The sequence below is a fragment of the Sarcophilus harrisii genome, chromosome 1, assembly GCF_902635505.1.
Source record: "Sarcophilus harrisii chromosome 1, mSarHar1.11, whole genome shotgun sequence".
Lineage (NCBI taxonomy): Eukaryota > Metazoa > Chordata > Mammalia > Dasyuromorphia > Dasyuridae > Sarcophilus > Sarcophilus harrisii.
Window position 1 is genome coordinate 407,673,225 of NC_045426.1, and position 24,644 is coordinate 407,697,868.

The window sequence follows — 24,644 nt, forward strand, 5'->3', positions numbered from 1 at the left end:
AGGCAAAACTACTCCCTGCAAAAACAAGGAGCCCCTGTGCTCAAAGCCAAAGTTCATAGCCACAAAGGAAGCTTGAGGCAGCACTCCCTTTATGCCAGGAGCAGAGCTCAACCATAAAAGTAAAAACACAAAACAACAACAACAACAACAACAACAACAACAACAACAACAACAACAACAACAACAACAACAACAACAACAACAACAACAACAACAACAACAACAACAACAACAACAACAACAACAACAACAACAACAACAACAACAACAACAACAACAACAACAACAACAACAACAACAACAACAACAACAACAACAACAACAACAACAAAAAAGGAAATACCAAAAGAAAGAAGAGAAAATGAACAAAAAACAGCAAAGAACTTTGATCATGGAAAGTTACTATAGTGACAGAGAAGACCAAAACACCAAGTCAGATAAAAACAAAATGTCCATAGAAAAAAATCTCAGAGTCATATGAATTGGTCTCAAGCCCAAAGAGGGTTTTTGAAACTGATAATAAAAAACTTTAAAAGGCAAATAAGAGAGAAGAAAAAAAACTGAGAAAGGAAATGAAAAGTATGCATGACAGAGTCAACAGTTTGGAAAAGGAAGGAAAAAAATTGATTAAAGAAAATGAATTATTTAAAAAAATATGATTGGTCTAATGCAACAACAACAAAATCCACTGAAGAAAAACATCTTTAAAACTAGAATTAACCAAATGGAAAAAGAAATACAAAAGCTAAATGAAGAAAATCACACATTAAAAACTAGAAAGAGGCAAATGGAAGCTAATGACTCTGTGAGCAAGAATCAGTCATACTAAAAAGAATAAAAAAAATGGAAGAAAATTTAAATGACTCATTATAAAAATAACCACCTGGAAAATAGATCCAGAAGAAACAAATAAAAAATTATTGGCCTACCTGAAGGCCATGTCCAAAATAAGATCCTGGAGAGCATACTTCAAGAGATCATTAAGGAAAATTGTTCTTGTATTCTAGAAACAGAGGGGGGTATTTATACTCCCTGAAGACTCCATCAATTACCTTCAGAAAGAGATATTGAGAGGAAATTTCCAAGGAACATTTTTGCAAAATTCCAGAACTACAATCTCAAGGAAAAAATACTGCAAGCCACAGACAAAACACAATCCAGATTATCAAAGAACAACAATCATTATTACCCAGGATCTAACAGCTTTTACAATAAAGGATCAGAGGGCCTGGAACATTATATTTTGAAGGGCAAAGAACCTTGGATTATAACCAAGAATTAACCACCCAGTTAGACAGCATCATCTTTCAGGGGAGGTGATGGAGTTTCAATGAAGTAAGAGACTTCCAATCATTGCTCTTGAAAAAAAAAAAAAACTAAATAGAAAATTTAACCTACAAACACAGGACTCAAAAGAAGCATAGAAAGGTAAACAGGGGAAACTATACATATTATTTAAAGGTTAAATTGTTTATATCCCTAGATGGGAAAACAATATCTGTAACTCTTGCAAATTGTATTTGCCACTGGAGCAGACAGAGGGGATATACCATGAACTGAGGGTCTGGTTGTGAATGGACTTTGATGTGATGAAATAAAAAAAATATATTAAAGGGTAGAAAACATTCTGTACTGGAAAAAAAGAGGAAAGGGGAGGTATAATGGAACAAATGGATCACATGAAGAAATGCAAAAGATCTATTAAAATGGAGGGAAAGAAGGGAGAGGTATGAGCATTGTCTGAAGCTTGATCTCATCAGTTTTGGCTCTAAGAAGGAATAACTTAATCATTCAATTGGGCATAGAAATTTATCTAACTCTAATAAGAAGCAGAACCAAAAAGGTGAAAGAAAAGAGAGGAGTAGGATAGAAGGAAGGATAGAAAGACAAGAGAAAAAAAAGCTAAGAGAATGGGGAAGGGGTGATGATAAGATGGGGGAGTAGGTTAACAAACATAGGATAGGATGGAAAGAGAGAATGAAAGTATATATAGTGGGGGAGAATAAGAGGGAGAATTCAGAGTTGGTGATCATAACTATGAATGGGAATGGGATGATCTCTCCCATAAAACAGAAACAAATAGCAGAATGGATTAAAAAACAGAAACCTACAATATATTGTGTACAAGAATACTGATACAGAGTAAATATAGAAGATGGAACAGAATTTATTATCCTTCAGCTGAAGTAAAAAAAAAAAAAGCAGGGATAGCAATTCTGATTTTTAGATAAAGCAAAAGTAAAAAAGATATCTTATTAAATAAGGAAGGAAATTACATCTTGATAAAAGGTACCTTAAGCAATGAAGTAGTAATGATACTAAATATATGTGCACCAATTGGTAGAACAAACAAATTTCTAAAGAAGATTTTAAACCAGTCACAGAAATAGACAGCAAAATTATTCTAGTGGGGGGCCTCAAACTTTCTATCTCAAAATGAGTCAAATCTAACTCCAAAATAAGCAAGAAAGAAAGCAGGGAGGTTAATAGAATTCTAGAAGATTTGGATATGATAGACCTATGGAGAAAACTGAATGGTGACAGAAAGGAATACCTTTTTCTTGGCAGGACAGAGCACCTACACAAAAATTGACCATGGATTAGGGCATGAAAAGTCACAATTAAATGCAGATAGTAAGAAATAGTAAGGGCTTCCTTTTAAGACCATAGTACAATAAAAATTATATTCAATAAAGAGCTAGGGAAAGATAGACTAAAAACCAATTGGAAATTAAATAATCTAATTCTGAAAATTCAGTGGGTCAAACAACAAGTCACAGAAATAATCCATAATTTCATCCAAGAGAATGACAATATGAGTATGAGATAACATAACAAAACCTATTTGGACAAAGCAGTTCTTTGGGGAAATTTTCTATCTCTAAATAACTACATAAATAAAATAGAGAAAGAGGAGAATTGGGTATGCAAAGAAAAAAACTAGAAAAAAAATTGAAACCCACTAAATACCAAATTAGAAAATCTGAAACTCAAAAGAGAGATTAATAAAATTGAAACTAAAAAATCTATTAAACTAATAAATGGGTTTATGAAAAAGCCAACAAAAATAGATAAGCCTTTGGTTAATAAGAAAAAGGAAAGAAAAAAAAAAAACAAATTACTAGCCTCCAAAATGAAAAGAATGAATTTACTACCAATGAAAAAGAAATTAAAACAATAATTAGGAGCTATTTTACCCAACTGTATAGCAGCAAGACTGACAATCTAAGCAAAATGGAGGAATATTTACAAAAATATGAATTGCCTAGATTAACAAAAGGAATAAAATACTTAAATAATTCAATTTTAGAAAAAACAAATTGAAAAAAGCCATTAATGAACTCCCTAAAAAAAAAGCTCTCCAGGGCCAGAAAGATCCACATGTGAATTCTAACAAACAGTTAAAGAACAATTAATTTCACTACTATGTAAATCATATGGAAAAATATATAAAGGAGGAGTATTGCAAAATTCCTTCTATGACATAAATACTGTACTATTATCTAAACCAGGAAGATGAAAAATAAAGAAAATTATAGACCAATCTCCCTAATAGATATTGATGCAGAAAATTTAAATAAAATATTAACAAAGAGATTACAGTAACATATGAACAGAGTAATACACTATGGCAAGGATTTATACTAGGAATGCAGGGCTGCTCCAATATCAGGAAATCTTTCACCATAATTAATCATATCAATAACAAAACCAACAGATAGCATACAATCATCCCTCAGATTGGCTAAGATGACAAGAAAGATAATGATAAATGTTGGAGGGGATGTGGAAAAACTGAGACATTAATGTGCTGTTAATGCAATTGGGAAATTAGCCAAACAATTTGAAGCTATGCCACAGAGCTATACATTGGGAATCCCTTTGTCCCAGCAATACCATTATTGTGTCTTATCCCAAGGAAAGCATAAAGGAAGACCCACATATGCAAAAATGTTTGCAGCAGCTCTTTTTTGTGGTAGCAAAGAATTGAAAAATGAGTTGATGTCCATCAATGGAATGGCTAAACAAGTTGTGGTATATGAAGATAATAGAATATTATTGTTCTATAAAAAATGATGAACAAGTTGATTTTAGAAAGACCTGGAAAGATTTATGTGAACTGATGCTGAATAAAACAAGCAGAACTAGGAATATATTATATACAATAATCACTAGAATGTTCAATGGTCACCTATGAATGACTTGATTCTTCTCAGTGGTTCAGTGATCCAAAGCAATCCCAATAGGCTTGGACAGAAAAAGAACTCTAGAGACTGAATGTAAATCAACATATGCTATATTCATTTCTTTTTTCTGTTTTTTAATTTCTCCCATGTTTTTCCCTTTTGATCTGATTTTTCTCCCACAACATGATTAATAAAGTAATATGTATTAAAAATGAATACATTTAAAATATAATAAGAAAACTATCAACAAAGTTCTTCACAGCAATAACAAAACCAACAAAATATATGATTATCTCAATTTATTCTTAAAATCTATTCCTGATTTTAAAAAAGTGGTGAGCATTGGAAAAAAGGGAGCATACCTTAAAATCAAAAACAATATCCATCTAAAACTATCAATAAGCATCAGTAATAGGAATGAACTAGAAGCTTTCCTAAGATCAGTGATGAAGCATAGATATTCATTATCACTACTATTTTGTGTTACCACATTACAAATATTAGCTATAAAAATAAGAGAAGAAAAAAGAGAAGAAAAAGAAATAAAAAGAATTAGGATAAGCAATGATCTAACAAAACTATCACTTTTGTAGATGATATAATATACTTAGAGAATTTCTACTTAGAAAATACTTGGAAGATAATACTTAGAGAATCTCTAAGTATAGAACCCTGGAAAATGAATTGAAAAAAAAAAAAACTACTTGAAATAATTATCAACTTTAGCAAGGTTGCAGGATATAAGATAAACCACATGAATCAACAGTACTTACTTACATGACCAACAAATCCCAGCATTAATAGATAGAACAAAGAAATTCCATTAAAATAAAAGTAGAAAATATAAAATAATTGGCAGTCTACCTGCCAAGACAATCCCAGAAACTAGATACACACACATATAAAGCAAGTTTCCTCAATTGATAAATGGTTCAAAGGATAGGAATAGGCCATTTTCCAGACAAAACTATTTGTAGGTAGATATATACACAGAAGTGCTCTAAATAACTTTCGATTGGAGAAATGCAAATTAAAACAACTTTGAGATACCACCTTACCTCTATCAAATAGTCTAAGATGACAAAACAGAAAGATGCTAAATATTAAAGAGGAGGTGGGAAAATTGGGTTACTTATGCAGTGTTGTTGAAATTGTGAATTAATCAAATCATTCATGAGAGTAACTTGGAACTGTTCAGAAAGGGTAACCAAACTATGCATACTCCTTAATCCCTCAATACAACTACTCAATCTGTATCCCAAAGATAGCATAAAAATGTCAAAGGACCTACATTTGCAAAATTATTTATAGCAACCATTTTCGTGGTGGCAAATTATTGGAAAATAAGTAGACTCCCATAAATTGGAAATAGTTGAAGATACTATGATATATAAATGTAATGTGATAACATTATTCAATAAAAAGTGATAAACAAGCAGATTTCAGGAAAAAAATGGAAAGACTTGTGTTATTTGATGCATACTACAATGAACACAACCAGGAAAACAAAAAAATAAAACAAAGACAACAAAAAATTGTACATATTATCAACAATATTGTGGGATGACTAGCTTTGAATGATTCAGCCCTTCTCAGAGACACAATGATCCAAGACAAGTACAAAGGACTCAAGAAGGAAAATGCTATTTGCATCTAGATAAAGAACAGATGAACTGTGAATGCAAATTAAAGAATAATTTTTTCATTGTAATCTTTTAAATTTTTTCCCTTTGATCAGTTTCTTCTTCACACTGTAACTGATATGGAAAAACATTTCACATCATAGCACATATATAACATATCAAATTGCCAATCATTTTTGGAAGAGAGGAGGGGAGAAAAGGATGATGTGAGAAAAATTTGGAAATCAAAATCTTGCAAAAATGAATGCTAAAAACTGACATGTAATTGGGAAAAATAAAATTTCATGAAAAATAAAATAAATGTAAATAATATTAATATATAATCATATATATTAATTATAATATATTTTAATATAAATATACATGTCCTAACAGTTATTTTGCTGTACAAAAAGAATCGGACTTTGAAATAGTATACTATTAGCCTGTGAAGGAAATCAAAAATGCAGGTGGACAAAAAGAGACAGATCGGGAATTCTATGTAATGGTTCATAGTCATCTCCCAGAGTTCTTTCACTGGGTGTAGCTGGTTCAATTCATTACTGCTCTATTGAAACTGATCTGGTTCATCTCATTGCTGGAGGTGGCCATATCCATCAGAATTGATCATCATATAGTGTTGTTGTTGAAATATATAATGATCTTCTGGTCCTGCTCATTTCACTCAGCATCAGTTCATGTAAGTCTCTCTAGGCCTTTCTGAAATCATCCTGTTGGTCATTTTTTACCAAACAATAATATTCCATAATATTCATATACCACAATTTATTCAGTAATTCTCCAATTGATGGGCATCCACTCAGTTTCCAGTTTCTGGCCACTACAAACAGGACTGCCACACAAACATTCTTGCACATACAGGTCCCTTACCCTTCTTGAATATCTCTTTGGGATATAAGCCCAGTAGTAACACTGCTGGATCAAAGGGTTTGATAATTTTTTGAGCATAATTCCAAATTGCTTTCCAGAATGGCTGGATGTATTCACAATTCCACCAACAATGCATTAGTGTCCCTGTTTTTCCACATCCCCTCCAACATTCTGCATTATCTTTCCCTGTCATTCTAGCTAATCTGACAGGTGTGTAGTGGTATCTCATAGTTATGTTAATTTGCATTTCTCTCATTAATAATGACTTGGAGAATCTTTTCATATGACTAGAAATAATTTCAATTTCTTCATCTGAGAATTGCCTGTTCATATCCTTTGACCATTTATCAATTGGAGAATGGCTTGATTTCTTATAGATTAGAGTCAATTCTCTGTATATTTTGGAAATGAGACCTTTATCAGAACCTCTGATTGTAAAACTGTTTTCCCAGTTTATTGCTTCCCTTCTAATCTTGTCTGCATTAGTTTTGTTTGTACAAAAACTTATCAATTTGATATAATCAAAATTTTCTATTTTGTGATCAGTAATGATCTCTAGTTCTTCTTTGGTCATAAATTCCTTCCTCTTCCACAGGTCTGAGAGGTAAACTATCCTATACTCTTCCAATTTATTTATAATCTCTAAATGACAGTAACTTTAACAAAGTTATACTCTCAGAGCTGTTACATCAAATATTTTTATCTGAGGGGAGGACAGAATAAGGAGCACCAATTAAAAGCATATTCTTTTCTCCCAACTTAGTTCTTTATCATGGTTCAAATGTGACACTTGATTTGGACGGTCCCACTATTGGAGTGTAAATTGCAGTAGATACTGTCAAATTGTAACAATTTTGAGAATGGTCCAATAGGCAAAACATCTGCTTTCCAATAATCAGATAAATTAAGTACAAAGGCAGTTCATCAAAACTAACTCTGATCACTAAATATTGAATTTTTCTGAGGGAAATATCTTTCTGTTTACTACTCTTTTTCATTCTAGCCAATTCTTCAATTAATCAAAGAACTTTAATTTCCTAAGTTTAAATATTCCCCCCATTTATAAGATCACAAGTTATAGATGAGTTTCATGAGTGGTGGTTGAAAAATTGCTTCCCTGTTATCTATCTGGTCATTAGAGGAGATATCACTTACCTAGGATCATACAGTAAGTGACAGAATTGGGACACTAATAGTTTATTCAATGACTGCTAGCTACTTTTCTTTTACAGAATTAGAACATTGCCTAGGAACTATATTTCAGGCAACATCACTTAAATAGTATAGAAGTTTTCCTGACTCCAGGTCCAGCTTTCTATCCACACTACTGTCTGGCTATCTCTTTCTAATTGTTTTTTAAATTTGAACAATGTATTTGCTGTAATCTGTATGTATCTATTATCTATATCTCCATATATGCATATCCATATAACGTATTATTACATAATATATTATCTATATGTCATCGATATATATATCAAATACATTTAATATATTTATAGCTTTTGTTACACATGTGTTTGTATATATCATCAATGTCTTTTATTTTGTAGAGAATCATTTCTTTGTAATAACTGCCACTATAGAATCTTCCCTCTTAGCAAAAACAAACAAAATTCAGTTAAAACAAACTGGCAACATTACTGCATCTTTCAGTGGCTTCAACATTTGACATTTGCATTCCCTTGAGTCTCTGTACAGGGAAAGACTTATGCTATTTTTTATTTTATTTTAATTCTCAGTTTTGAATTCTTATCTTTTCTTTCTCTTCCCTTTCACTTCTCCCCTACCTATTGAGAAAGTGAAAAATATGACAATATAATAGTATTTCTTATTCATCAACCTGATTCTTAATATCTGGAAGGATCACCTTATGCTCACCCTGGTGATTTGGACATCACAGGATTGTAAATCTTGAGATAGGAAGCACCCAGCAACCATCTAATCCAACCTTTTCTTGTTCCAGATTTTGTTCCAAGTCACTGAATGAAAGTGCTAAATTTCCTATGGTTATCAGAGAATGGCAAACTCTATTCCCCTAGAGACTCACTATATGAGGAGTATGGATTAGTATGGAATTCCTCTTTCCAATAAGCTGTCCATTTTTCATTTCATTTTATTTCAAACATGACCTCTTCCTTGAAATTTCTGCATTTAATTTAGCCTTCATTCCATCACCTTGGCATAATGAAATCATTCTCCTATAGAAATATATGAATAAATGGGAGAAAAATTACATTTTTATTAAAAATGATGTTCTAGGTGCTCTCTTGGGGCAATCTCTCTTTTGAGGGGGAGGCATTTTAGCAGGGGAGTTAACTCACCAAAGCAATGGTCACCAGGGAAGTAGATTTGGTTCTAGAATATCTCCAGATTGATAGCTAGACCTGTGGAGCATGTAATTGGCTTTCTTTGTCTTTCTTTCTTTCTTTCATTGGTTCTTTCCTTTCTTCCTTCTTTTGCTGAGACAATTGGGATAAAGTGACTTGTCCAGGGTCACACAGCTAGGAAGTGTTAGGTGTCTGAGACCAGACGAAATCTGAACTCAGGTTCTCCTGACTTCAGGTCTGGTGCTCTATCTGCTAAAGCACCTAGCTGCCCCCTACTTCATGGTTTTTAAAGTCAAAATCCAATACTGGGCACAGGAAGCATAGTCTCAAGTGTCTTGTACAACTTTGAATTTTGATTTTGAGCACAGGAACCCTTTGGCACTGTGGTTAGTCTGACCTAATCTTGTTTGTTGTTTCTTGGTTTTCAACAATGTCAATTTGCCTTGATTACAATTCTCAAGACAGAGGCAGAAGATTGGGAGTGGAAGTGGAAAACATGAAAAATGAATTGTGATGAGGATGAAGATGTATGGTTCCCATTTGAGAATTCAGACATGAGTAGCTATGTACATAGCTGATGATTTTTGACATCAAATCAACTAAAGCAATTAAAATACATAATTAAAAAACCACAACTGAATGACTATGTTCTCTGATTCTGTCTTGGTTCTATGCTTTTCCCATCAGTTGCATAGGCACTCCAAACCCAGGAGACATAGGAAATTCTTCAGTTTACTTACCCCAATGGCAGTGATAAAAACAGTGTGGACTACACAATCTTGTTCTTTGCAACTTATTCACATCTTGGAAAGTGGATCATAGGTGAAGAATCAAAAACTTTATTTGAGATCCCTTGCAGTACAGACCATCAAATTGCCATCCAATGCTAATTAGAATTACTAAAGGCTAGTGATTTTCTGTTCTGGCTCCAGTTGTAGATGGGAATTTGTGACAAAGTTCTTACAGACTTACAAAACAACCTGATATGACAGATATTAGAGCAACAAGTACCTTTAGAGTTTATTTAATCTGATCTACTAATTTTATAGCGGATTCAACGAAAGACCAGAAAGGTTTGAGTGTCTAGACATGTTAATCTTTTAAAATGGCATACAAGTCCTTTTCCATATTTAGAGAAGAAAAAAGGTTCACTGATGGGTTTGTTTTTAACAACAAAGTAATTTCTGGATATACTATGTTTTATAGAAAAACACAGAACAAAACACTGAGCAACATCTCTCTCCCTTTCCTGCCACATTGTAACAAAGTTCATTAAACAAATCAGCTGATAAAATGACTGATGGGATACAGAGCCTCCCACATGCACTAAAAGAAAGTAGATGAATTTCATTCTATATTCCCCAGAGTAAAGATTGGTAATGACATTCTCTCAGAATTTGTCTTTTCTTTCATCTTCTCATTTACATTATTTATATTATTGTAGGCATTACAAACAATGCTATTTTGGATCTACTTATTTCACAACACATTATTTTTTAAAAGTCATACTATATTACTTTTCTGAATTCTCAATATGCACATTCCTTTGTAGAGAAATAATAGTCACGAAAGCACAATTTGTTCAACAATTTCCCCAACTAACATGACGCTTTTCACTTTTTTTGGATAAAGTCCTGGGACAAGACTGCCATGTTATTTTCTCACATTTAAAGTTTTGCAGTTAATTGTTCAAGTAGATAAAATAACTGCTTAATATAATTTAATAAATACATTAGAATATTAATTCAACCTCTGCAGAGTGGAAATATACTTAATGCACTCAGGCAGGACATCAGAGATGACAAATAACTCATTCTTTTCCCAAGTGATTTCTATCTCTTCTCAATTTCTATATTTGGAAAGATTTATTTTGTTGTTGTTGTTGTTGTTCCATATAGTTTTGATGATTGTATTTAGCATTTCAGCATTTTTATAAAAAGGTACTTAAAATTTTTGGATCATTGTCTATATGTCATTATGGATAAGGTTTCTGTTAAATAGTTTTTTGGTATGCCATCTTTACAATTTTGAGATCAGGTACTGTCTTGTACTTTTTGTGTGTCCCCAGCACTAAATACAATATCCAGCACATAACAGTGCTTAATAAACATTGAACAACTGATTGCTTGTCATAATGGTCCAAATCCATTATAGTTTATTGATTAAATTCTCAATAATGTTTTAAAGGTATGAATATTTTATATAGAGTTTATCAAATGTTTGTGAAAGACAAGTTCATAAGGCATAAATGTAGATACTTTATCATGTCTTTCAAGGTATTCCATAAATACTATGTATTTGCAGTGATGTATTGTATCTTTGGATGTGATGCATTACACAGATTCTCTAGTTTTTGTCTTTTTTTTTTTTTGAACATAGAATATACTGATTTACATTCAGTCTCCTTAGTTCTTTTTCTGGATGCAGATGGCATTTTCCATCCAAAGTCTATTGAGATTACTTTGGATCACTGAATCACTGAAAAAAAAAACAAGACTTTCCTGGTTGATCATTGCATATTCTTGCTGTTATTGTGTCCAACGTATTCCTAGTTCTGCTTGTTTCCCTCTGCATCAGTTCATGTAAATCTTTCCAGATCTTTCTATAATCATTTCTCTAGTTTCTTTGCATAATCTGGATTGGTCAGTAATTCCAGGATTCTTAAGGATAATTAGTGGGAAAATCTTTGGTGGCAATGGTTTTTTCTTGGATAAATTATCAAATATTTTTATCCTGAATTGTTAGAATGACAATACTAATATTATTATCCTTCTCCTTATCATCACCAAAAGCATTGTCTGTGAAAAAGTTCTTCTATTGTTATTTCTTATCTATTCTTCTACTGACAATTATGTGAGTGAATAAAATGACTGCTTTTGGGGTTGGAACAAGTGTATAGACATGTGAGCTCATCTTCTATAAATTCATTGCAAACATCTTTGGGGCTAATGGAATAGAAAACCAGATAATAAGAATGAACTGCGCCTTGTCCTGTAACCACATCATTCTACTATCTCCTACCTAGCCCCTATAATTTGAAAGTTTTTCCTGCCTTTTATTTTGGAGATTCTGTGCATTTGAGATATTGGTGTATTTTAAAATATTTTTAGTTCTTTAGATTTTATCCTCAGCATCTGCCAAAGCTGTGTCCTTCAGTCTGAGCCTTTCTGAGTAGTAAAGGATTACCTTTATGCCCCAAAACATTGAAGTAGAATTTTAGGGAAGGCACATCAAATTAGCACGTGTGTGTGTGTGTGTGTGTGTGTGTGTGTGTGTGTGTAGGTTTTGCCATTCTAATCCAATGCTTGTTTATTGTTTGACTGTGTCAAAGTTATTGCCTTTCTGCTGCAGTATGCTAACCTGTAAAATGGTGTTAATGCTTGTACAACTCATCTGACAGTACTGTCATGAGGAGAATGTTTATAAGTATTAAAATCTCTGAGTTACAAGAAAATAATTTGATTTACTCTGGTAACTGGGATCTGAAAATTCTTTAAGTTGTTTGGGAGGGGGAAATAGATCTTCACTCAAAAAAAGCTTCCTATTTCTTACCTCTGATTCAGTATTAGAAAAGAGAATATTATTTTTGCCTTGACTCTCCTATGAAATCTCTTGATATGAGAGTATTTCTCTTGGAAATTACTACATAAAAGGCTTTTCATAGCATAATTTGAATTAATTAATGTCTCTGGTTCAATATATCTAATGTAAATTATGTTTCATCAACAATCTGTATCCATCACCATGGAAATAAGGTTTATCCAATCTATACAGGAATTTCATGAAAGAATCACCATTTCCTCCATGATGCATACAAAAAAGAAACAAACCATACCCAACTGGAGTGTGTGTGTGTGTGTGTGTGTGTGTGTGTGTTATGATGGGATAAGGAAAGACAGAGATAATGAAGAGAGGACTTGCTTTTGAGAGTACATTTTGTCCTCAAGAAATATTAGTAAAGATATTTCAAAACAAGATATGTTATCCTGACTTGTCAACAACAATAGCAACAATGATAATAATAGCTAGCATTTATATAGCCCTTTATAGTTTGTAAAATTTTTTATAAATATTATTTCGTTTGATCCTCACAACAGCCTGGGAAGGTAAGTGCTCCCATTCAATAGATGAGGAAACTGATACACATGTATTGAGTGATTTACTAGGATCAGGTAGTCCTCAGTCTAATTTCAGTGCTTTCCCAATAATGTCATATTGCTATTAGCATCCCTATAGTACAGATGAGGCAATTGTGTCTGAACAAGGTTATGGGACTTGGCCAAGGTCACATAGATATTAAGAATCTCAGGTGGTTTTCAAGCTTATCTTTATCCTGATTCCAAGTTAAGAGTTCTTATTCACACCTATTTTATCTTTAGCAAATGCTACAAATTCACAACATGCATGACCTGCAGCATACACATCAGAGGGAAAGGATTTAGCAGAATATTATTATTATTATTATTTCACTAAAATTTCTCTGATATTTGTGCTGCTGTCCATATATGCTATAAATTATTATTATGAAAATAACAGGAAAGGTTGAAACTCTTTAAAAAATTATCTGTCATTTGTTAATGAACTTAAGTAGTTTCCAAGAATTTGGGGGAATCATCTTCAGGGGGCAAGTATGTTAAGGAGAGGAGGTTAATGTTGAATACTGATAAGTAGGAAAGAAAGATGTGGAAAGCACTTGTACAAAATATCAACCATGTTTTTCTAGAACAAAGGATGATCTTCTCTGATTCCTCCACTTACTAGTGGCTTATCCAAAAACATTATCATTTTAAATATATTTATATAAGTACATATTGTTTCCCCCAAAAGAATGTAAGATTACTGAGGACAAAAATATTTCATTTATATCTTTTTATCCCAAGGGCCTAGCACAGTGCCCATCTAGTGTGTACTTAATAAATGTGCATTGATCAAAACAAGAAAGGAATAGTTAGAGATATGAAGAGATATCCTGAAAAAAAACATAAGTTAGGGAAGGACAGAATCAATAATGAATAATATTATTGTGATTATAAACTTATTTCTACTGGAAAGGGGAGTGCAACAGGTAGTATTTAGTGTAAAAGTTAGAACAGCATACAGGAAATCATCAATCTAGTATAGGGTATAATGAGATCTGTTTTTCAGACGACTGGTATCCTTTAGAAATTTGATAGATATGATATTTAATGAAGGAAAATGGACTATCTTGCTCTTTGACTAAAAGAGAGCAAAAAATAAAGATAATCTGATGAAATAACAAAATTTGATAGTTGGAATTTATTCAGCAGCCATCTAGATCCAACCAATATACAAAAGAGATTCCCACTATCACATACCCCTAAATTTAGCCTTCATTCAAGGACAATATGGAGAGGCAAGGATTTGAGGGCTGAAGGAAAGAGGTCAGAGTCACTTGGCTGCAGGACAAGGAGGAGAGAGATTGGAGACTCCAGACTCCAGAATCCAGGATACATCTTTGGCAAGCTGCATGGCAGCTTTCTTGCCTCATTCACTTCTCCCCCTGAAGATCAAGAACTTTGATTGATCCTGATTCTAACTGATCCTGAGGCCCTCCAGGATGCTAACCAGGACATGATATTTGGCGCTCCAATGTGGACTAAGGACCTGCATGAAGTTTGATTGTAATTTCAGTGAAGAAGTCCCTGTGACCAGAATATAGGGTGAGAATTAAAATAGAGAAGCAGGAAACTGTGGTAAGGGCTGAAATAGGGCAGATACTAGGAAAAGAGCCTTCCCCACCCAAGGGAGCACTATAGAAAACATACTTACACTAATAAACAAGGTTTGCTTGTAACTTAGGAGCATATTGGTGGACTCTTAGAAACATTAGAATGCATGTCCCCTTGCTTCTTCAAGGAAGAAGAAATAGAGGCAGATAATTGGAAACTAATAGGAGAGCAACTAAGTGAATATAACAATGATAATGTAATTCTAATTCAATTTCTAAGGAAACATTCTATATATACAACATAATAAAATTGGCCTTAAAAATCCCACAAGTTCAAAAAAAAAGTTTTAAGGAGAATGGTCAGACAAGAAAGTGTGAGGAGAAAGAAGAGGAGAAGGAGGAGGGTACTGAAAAATAGCTGAAAGGCATGGGGAGTTGAGTGAATTCAAAGGGTGTGGTGATTCTCAGTCTCACAAATGACCTTCACCTCACGAACAGGCTCTTGACCCTTCCCCAACAACTTCACCTTCCTGGGTGGAGGGAGAAGGAGGAGTGGAAAGGGAAGTGATATCACCACCACCTCCCCCCCAACAATTATCCCCCACTCTCCCAAAGACTGGATTGCAAAAGTCACTACTTAAAACCAAAGAGGAAGGATAGAATACAGCTGATTTGAGAATAGAAATTTATACTGTCATTGAACAGCTTAACTCTTCAGATCAAGAAAAAAGAAGATACATTCCTTTTAATCTAGAAATTATCAAAGATATGAAAAAGGCTTGCACTCTTTATGGGCTACATCATCTTATGTTAAGATGTTATTAGAGAATTTGGCTTATGAAATTTTAATCCCTAATGACTGGAAATCTATAGCAAGGACACGTTTAGAACCTGGACAAAACTTGTTGTGGCTTTCTGAGTATAGTGAACTCTGTGGGATACAAGCCCAATGAGATAGGAAAATGGGAATTAATACCAGTCGCCTATGACCAACTAACAGGTGTAGGTCGCAGACACTTCAGAACAGATTAATTACCTTATAGCTGCATATGAGCAAATTGCTTCTGCTGCGATCAAAGCATGGGGCACCCTCCCAGGAGGACAAGATAGATAGGAAGCCTTTACAAAAATAGAGCAAGGTCCAGATGAACCCTTTGCTGATTTCGTGGGATGTCTGCAGACAGCTGTCATACGAACTATTGGTGAAAATGCAGCAACAGAAATTATGATAAGACAACTTGCTAAAGAAAATGCTAATGAGGCTTATAGAAGAATTATACTAGGACTACAAAAGGATGCTCCTTTAGAGGAGATCATGAGACACTGTGCCACAGTGGACACAAATACCTTTTATACCCCAGGCTATGATACAGACTTCCCAAGATCCAAACATGGGAAGACAGAGTCCCTTTTGGCAAGGAACTTCCAGAGAGACTTGTCAAAGCTTTCAATGTGGTAAAGTAGGTAAAGTAGGTAAAGAAGTACCTACTTCAAAGTAGGTAAAGTAGCTGAAAGCTCGATGTTGGCACAAAGACAGAGTGAGAAAACAGGGTGGGAAAACAACACACAAAACCCCATGTCCAAAATGCAACAGAGGCTTCCACTGGGCATCAAAATGTAGACTGATTCAGGGAAACAGGATGGGGACCCAGCGACAGGGACCAAAACAAAAAATACTTGGGGCATGATGGCAGGTGATGCTACCCCCAGAGAGTCTTTAGAAGTTCAGTACTCAGACATGACCAATCAGCCAAGAAGCAACCCAATGGGAGAAAGGGATTACAATTGGAGAGAATAGAGTTGTATGCAGCTGAGACTACTGAGATATTTCCTGGGGGGTGAAATTTGTTCCTCTCCAGCCCATGGGTCCCTTGCTTCCAGTAGGCTTGACCATTTCACCTCCTGAGAGTACTTACAAAACAGTGTTCATGCATTCACTCACGTGGGAAACTGGGGAATGTGTAGATAATATCCCAGTCACTAATACAGGTAGACAATGTGTGACTTGTCAACCAGGAGAAATAGTAGCATCAGGTTTACTGATACAGACTCCTAATAGGTAATTTGGTGATATTTGCCCAGATTTTGACTCTCAATAACAGAATGCAGGAATATTCTAGACTGCAGCTGTTATAGCTGACAAACCTATGCTTACTATCTATGTAAATAGCATACCATTGAAAGGGTTGGTAGACACAGGTGTAGATTGTATAGTCATTAAAAGTGCCAGATGGCCCAGTCACTGGCCAAAGATTAAGACAGACACCTACATGTCTGGCATAAGAGGATCAATAGCAGCTGAAGTTAGTGCTACTCCTTTGAGATGGACATTTGAAGGCAAAACAGGAGTTTTTCTCCTTTTATAGTTGAAAAAATCCCCATCAATCTGTGGGGAAGAGACATTTTACAACAGTTAGGATTACAATTGAGTACTTTGATTTTTTTAGGCAGGGCTGCTGTTGAAGGCCTGCCAACACTCTCACCTGTTCCTATTCAATGGAAAACTGATACACCAGTGTACACTATTCTAGGTAGAATAGTGGCCCTTAGCTAGCAACAAATCAGGCCTTATTAGATATAGTACAGGAGCAACTTGACCAAGGACACTTACAACCTTTTTTAATTCCTTGGCATTCCTCTGTATTTGTTGTAAGAAAGAAATCTGGAAAATGGAGGATATTGACTGATTTAAGAAAAGTAAATGAACAGATGGAAACTATGGGAACTCTTCAGCCTGGACTTCCATCTCCTACTCAGTTGCCTAGAGAATGACCTCTTTGGGTTATAGACATTAAGGATTATTTCTATTCTATCCCTCAGGATAAGGAGGATATGAAAAGATTTCCCTTTTCAGTGGCCCGTATTAACTTAGCTGAGCCTTATAAAAGATACGGACAGTTTTGCCACAGGGAAGTAAAAATAACCCTACAAATGTATATGGCTGCTGCTCTTACTCCAGTAAGAATAGCATTTCCAAAAGTAATCTTATTCCATTACATGGATGATATATTGGGATGTGCACTTGAGGAACAAATGTTAGAAGCATGGTTACAAAAGACCATAGAAACACTAAGGAACTACAAATTGCATATACCTCCAGAAAAAATTCAAAGACATGCTCCTTTTCAATATTTAGGATATGAAGTATACCCTAAGGTGCTTGCAGTACAAAAACTTTCCTTAAGAACAGAAAAGCTAGTAAAGAAGGAATCAGATGGGTACAGTAATTGTGGTACAAAGAATTTCCACAGCCCAAATAAAATTTGTAGCTTCTAATATATATCAGCTCTTTAAGGAACTTCAAGAGCAAATGAGAAAGCATCCAGGTAAGATTTATATCTTGCATGTCCATTCATATAGTGGACTTCCAGGTCCTATTTTTGATGGAAATTCAAAGGCACATTGCTTTCTAACCATATTAGCCAATACTCCTTTATTTCAGGCAGCCCAAAAATCTCATTCTAAATCATCAGGCTGCTCAAGTTTTATATTTACAATGTGGGATAACAAATGATGAAGCTAGGAGCATAGTAAAAGCCTACTCAGCTTGCCTTCATTTCCATTCTCCTACTCTCCCTCCAGGAAAGAACCCTCATGGTTTAATGAAATTTGGCAAATGGATGTGACCCATTATAAATCTTTTGGTCATCTGTCTTTTATCCATGTTGTGGTAGACACCTTTTCAGGATTCACTTTTGCAATACCAGCAGCAAAATAGTGACTGAATGGTCACTGAATTCCTTATACAAGCATTTGCAATTATGGGTGTGCCACAAGCCATAAAAACAAATAATGGACCTGCATATACTTCTAAACATTTTGCACATTTGTGCACAGTATAAGATTTTGCACACCACTGGCATACCCTTTAATCCTCAAGGACAGGCAATGGTAGAGAGGAGAAACAGAGACATTAAAATGCTCCTCCAAAAACAAAAGAAAGGGGGACCCACAGTTAACTCTAGAGAACTTCTAAATCTAGCTTTTTATACTATTAATGTTTTGATTTTTGACAAAGATGCTCTGCCTCCATCAGACAGGTTTTATAACCCACCGGAAGGACAGTGTCCAGTATGAGCAACTCCACTATCTTTAGATAATCGCCAGATGATGTGGAGAGACCCAGAAAGTGGTGAATGGAAGGTACCGGATGGGTTAACTGCTTGGGGGAGAGGGTTTGCTTGTGTCTCTACAGGTAGAGAAGGAATCAGATGGGTGCCAAAGAGCCATATTCGCCTTGTCCATTGGAGAGAGATAGAGCAGACCTTTGAAATGAAGAAAACTCAAGAAACAGTGGGTGGTTCCATTGCGATTGTGCCCATCTTTGAAAGAGCAGGCAGTTTATGGGGTTTTACTCAGGGACATCAAAAATTGTTAATGAGACTGATGCAGGAGTTCAAAATCTGCAGGAATCATTGGATTCCCTGAGAGACACATAAAAAGACTGTTACAGGACTTCAAAAACTTGTGGGGATCATTAGATTCCCTGACATGTGAAGCAATGGACAATAGATTGGTTTTGGACTATCTCTTGGCTGCTGAAGAAGGTGTAGGTGTGACTGTTGTTTACATACCCTCCTTCTAGGACTTCTGAAAACCTTTTACAATACCATGTTAATTCATATTGTTTGTTATACGACTACTTGCATGTACAATTCATGTTTGTTACACCACACTGAGCCTGCACTGACTGTGGGGAGAGCCATCACTGCTAGCCTGTGCTTTATTGCTATGTAGAGGGCTGAAACTCTGAGAAGATGAGCTTGAATCAGTCAACCGAACCCTTAAAGCTAATTACCCATTCGGTGTGAGATAATGGTTCTATATACATATATTTAGATAAGATGGTGATGTGTTGGCTCCCCGCATGATTGGCGTTTGCTGAATGTTTGGTGGTGAGGTAATTGTAGGCAAGAATTGAAAGGCTGGGGGAGAGAAATCAGGGTTACTTGGCTACAGGACAAGGAAGAGAGAGGCTGGAGACTCCAGAATCCAGGAGACATCTGCCACATGGCAACTTGCCTGCCTCCTTCACTTCTCCCCCTAAAGACCCAAAACTTTGATTGATCCTGACTCTGACTGATCCTGAGGCCCTCCAGGAAGCTAGCCCAAACATTATATTTAAGTCCTGACTCAAATATAATTTTCTGTATGTACCAACTGCTGTGCTAGGTTCACCTAAAAGGGTAGCCAGATGTGATAATCAGTGTGTTTATAAGTAGGTGCCTGGAGGCAAAGATCTAAGCACTGAATTTTGTTTCTCAGGCATTGGGAACTCTGCTTTTGTTCTATTAGAAAGTATCATTGAGTACTGTCATGTTTATCAAAACTGGCATTGCTAAAAAACAGGATTTAAGCCTATATTTTTCTGAATCTGAAACTAGTTCTGTGTTGTGTTGTCTTTCAATAATATTCTTCATTATGATTAAGAATGCATTAATAATAATATTTCTTAAGAATTGTATCTTATATCTTATACAAGTATCTTATAATTAAACTTTACCCTACATGTGGTAACTTTGAAGAGCAAGAATGATTTGGATATATAAACTCTGAGGATTTTTAATTTGTTTTTAGAATTCTAAAGAGTAAATATTTTATAGTAGTATTACTTTCTTGAGACTCAAAAATTCTTAAACATGATTGACATAAGGAAATAGCAATGCTTTATGGGCAATGTCAATGCATAAGACAGCATGCAGAAGATAGAGTCAATACAGGGACTTTTAATTTTTAACTTAGTTTCAAGAGGGGACCTATCTGTATTTTCTAAAAGCCAAAGAAGCTGTACCTAATACTGCATGGTCATTGTAAGGGCAGGGGAGTCTTAAAGGTCAAGCCATCATCCCATTGATGCAAATTTCTGGTGGACACTGCTTATACTACTCGGGCTTTCTAGTCTCCAAAGACTAGTCATCATATTAAAAGATAGTCACCAACATAGAGTCAAGGCTGTTCAGACTTGGCAAAGTCCCAAGGCTGCAAAAATCATCCCATCCTGCCCTGCTGACCACATATATTTTTATATGAAAGCAAAGAATAAAGTATAGCATGATTACCTAAGCCAAGTGCTTCATTATTCTTGTTTAAAATCCTCAATATCATTTAATATTGTATATGCTATTGCCAAATAAGCTCCTTTTTAAAAAAAATGTGGGATGACCTAAAAGTATGTCATTTGATTCAATATTAAATCAAAGCTAATAGCAGATAGAGGACTGGCATGATCCAGGACACTCATTACACCATCTTCTTATATAAATTTACTTTTAGAGGGTGTTACTTTCTCAGAGATTTATTAGATAATCTGAAGAAAAAATTAAATTGCAATTCATTTAATTTATGAATAAGTGATAATGCCATGTTGCCCTTTCTCTCCCCAGAAATGTTTGCCTCTTAAAAGAGACTAAATGCTTCCACCTAATGAGCAATTGATGTTAAATTATAAGAAGCTTAGAAGAAAGTTAAAGACACACACACATATATGCATAGATATGTATATTTGTGTGTGTGTGTGTGTGTATATATATATATATATATATATATATATATGTATATGTATATAAAATCAGTGAAGGACTTTCAGCACCCACAAATTCTTTGGCTTTGTATATGAAAGACTGAATGTAAGTATATTATAATGTAATAAAAATTCAGAATTTGACATTTCTGACTTATTGAGTAAGAAAAGATTGAATATAATTTAGATATTTTTGCTTCCCAAGAAGAGAAAGAAACGGTAGTGAGTTTAACTGTGATGAAGTAATCAGTCTAGAGATGTTTAAAAGGAGAACTACTGGATTACTCTGCATTGTGAAGCATCCTGTTGTCTTTGTAGCCACTTTTCGGTCCTTTCTGACTCTTCCCGACTCCATTTGGGGTTTTGTTGACAAAGATATTTGAGTGGCTTGCCATTTCCTTCTCCATTTCATTTTATACAAGGCAAACTGAGTTAAGTGACTTATTCAAGATCACTGAGCTACTTAAATGTCTGAAGCTGGCTTTGAACTTAGTAAGAGGAATCTTCCTGATTCTAGGTCCACATTCTATCAACTGTTCTAACTATCCATCTGTGAACTGTCATAGAAAACAGGATATATTATATGGTTCAAAGGACAGTGATCCTGTTAGGGAAATATGTTCACAGTCATTCACATGAATTCATTTATAAAGTCATCATAACTCTATTAGGAGTAATTCAATAAATAAAATCATAAACTAAGATACTAAATAATAGATGTAAAATAAAGGTGGAGAAATAAATAGAAGATCTTAGAAATTTGAAATGAAGAAGTTCTGAAGAAATGTATATTGTCAAAAAGTGAGTACTCACTTTGTCCTAATACACAGGACCTAGTTATAAACTAGGTCCATAAATATAAGGGAGAAATGATAAGAATTCCCTGACTTTGATATGGAATGTACTCTGTTTCTGCCTCTATCTCTCTGTGTTTCTCTGTCTATATATGTGTATATATACAAATATATAAATATATGTGTATATGTTCACAAGAATACGTCAATGAATATTTGGGTGATAGAATAAAAAACCTTACATATACAGAGAACCTTAAAGTTACAGATAAAGAGGCTGAAGCTGAATTCAGATCAGGATTTTGAAGTCAGGTGTGTGAAGGAAAGTTCTTGGAGACCTTTATAATAATTCTTTTGGTGAATAAGATGTGAAAGTCAGACTAGAGGTTAGAGTACTTTGGGATTTGTCAAAAAACATATATCTAAATACTGTTGTTAAAAGGAGACATGAGCTAAAATAGAATGAGAGACTGAGAGAATAAGAATTTATTAGGTATGGGAAAGAGACTGCTGTGAAAATAAGCTTCGATGGGAAGATCATATTATATTAATAGTCAGTTTTGTATGTATGTATCATGGCTAAATGTATGTATACACTCCCAATATATTCAATTTTTTTAAGAATTATTTCCACAAGTTTAGATCTGGGAATTTCTTTTTAAATGTTCTACTATGATTCTTCTATCACTAACCTAGCAGGAAACATTAGAAAGGAAGGATCAGGGTCAAGGTAAGAAGGCAATTTAGAGAAAAGCAGACAAATGTTTGTGGGATGTGGAAGATGAAAAATGAGTATTGCTGTATGAATAAGGAAATCAGCAATGCTAATAACTGAATATAATTGTATGATTTGTTTTATGATTTCTTTTGTAAAGTAATCATGAATTTGTAACCTTTCTGTGATTGGGAACTTTCCAAGCAATGACCGTTTTCCTTTTCAGAAAGATTATTTGATTAAAGGTTATATACAAGCCTTTGGCAATGAATTTCTATGCATTTTGTGGTATTAGGTCAGATCCATTGTTTTGCTTGTTTAATTTTATATATGTGTTCATAGATAATGTCACTTGTGTTTGATTAAGATACAGATATTTATGAAGTATAATGGTGACTTACCATTCTATTTTCATAAAGACTCAGAAACCACAAATAAGAAACAGATGAAGACGGACATTCCTGTTTACAAAAGACAGGGCCTAATTCCAAATCAAGACTTGTATCAGGTTTTCTGCAGTATCTAAGAACACGCCCACTTCTTCTGCCTTATCCTGCCTGGAGAGCTCCAAAATTTTTGTTCTGATTATTAATGCTACTGCTTCTGAAAACAAAGGATATCCATGCCATCTAGTGGAGTTTTCCTAGAATTGCATTTCCAAAGCCACATTACTTTTTTGGTGAGAAAAAAAAATCTACTTTTGGTTTGTAGTCAAATAGCTCTTTTAAAAACTTAGTTTTAAACGATCAATTAATTAATTAATTTCTAATTATTATTAAAATAAAATAAAGGCGATGATGAGTCTAGCTTATGCTTTCATCACGTAGCATCTGCACTCAGACAGGATCAACTAAAAATATTTTGTAAGAGTTATCCCTCTTGACAATGATGTTTTAAACTTTGTTACTTTAGTTCATTTGTGATTTTATCAAAAGAATCACTCTTTCCAATAATGCAGATCAAAAGCTATCCATACCTAAATCTTCCTGCAACTATTGCCCATGCTTTCCTACAAACTACTCAGGGATGTGCCCAAAGCATTCAAGAACTTTCTCTATTTCTCTTGATATTATGTGGATATTAGTGGTCAGATATATAAAGAGGAATCTTCAGACCTGATAAAAGGATAAAGAGAGTATTACAACCCTGGTCCCCAAAGATTACATCCTGTGTTTCTAAAAAATTCAGAATAGAGAAGTTGTGGGGGGAAATAGCTGAGTCCAAGTGTGGACAGGGGATGATGACCTGTTATATTACTTTTTTGCTACTGAGTCTGCGCTTTCCCTCTCTCCCAAGGCTGTCTTCTCCCCCTAAAACTTATGGGATTTAGGACAATAAGTAATTGCTAAAATTTATATAGTGGTTACCCTGTGCACTGTGCTAATACTTTACATTTATTATCTCCTTTGGTGTTTAAAGCAATCCTTGGGTAATAGCTTCTATTATGACCCCCATTTTATTGTTCAGTCATTTCAGCTGATTCTTTGTGACCCCCTTTGGGGTTTTCTTAGCAAAGATACTCAAGAGTTTGCTCTTTCTTTTTCCAGCTCATTTTTCAGATAAGGAAACTGAAATAATCAGTTCTTCTGGGTCACGCAGCTAGTGTTTAAAGCCAAAGTTGAATTCATAAAAATGAATCTTCCTGATTTCAAGTCCAGTGCTCTATCTACTGTGTCACCTACTTGTCCCATCCCCATTTTACAGAAGAGGAAAAGGAGGCAATCTAAAGTTAAATGACTTGACCATGATCACACATCTAGTAAGCATTTGAGACTTGATTTGAACTCAGGTCTTTTGATTCTAGGGTTCTATTTACTGTGCCAACTACCCACCGGCAAACCACTATCAATGCTTCCTAAAAGGTCGATATCTCTGATAAAGACCTAGTCTCCCCTT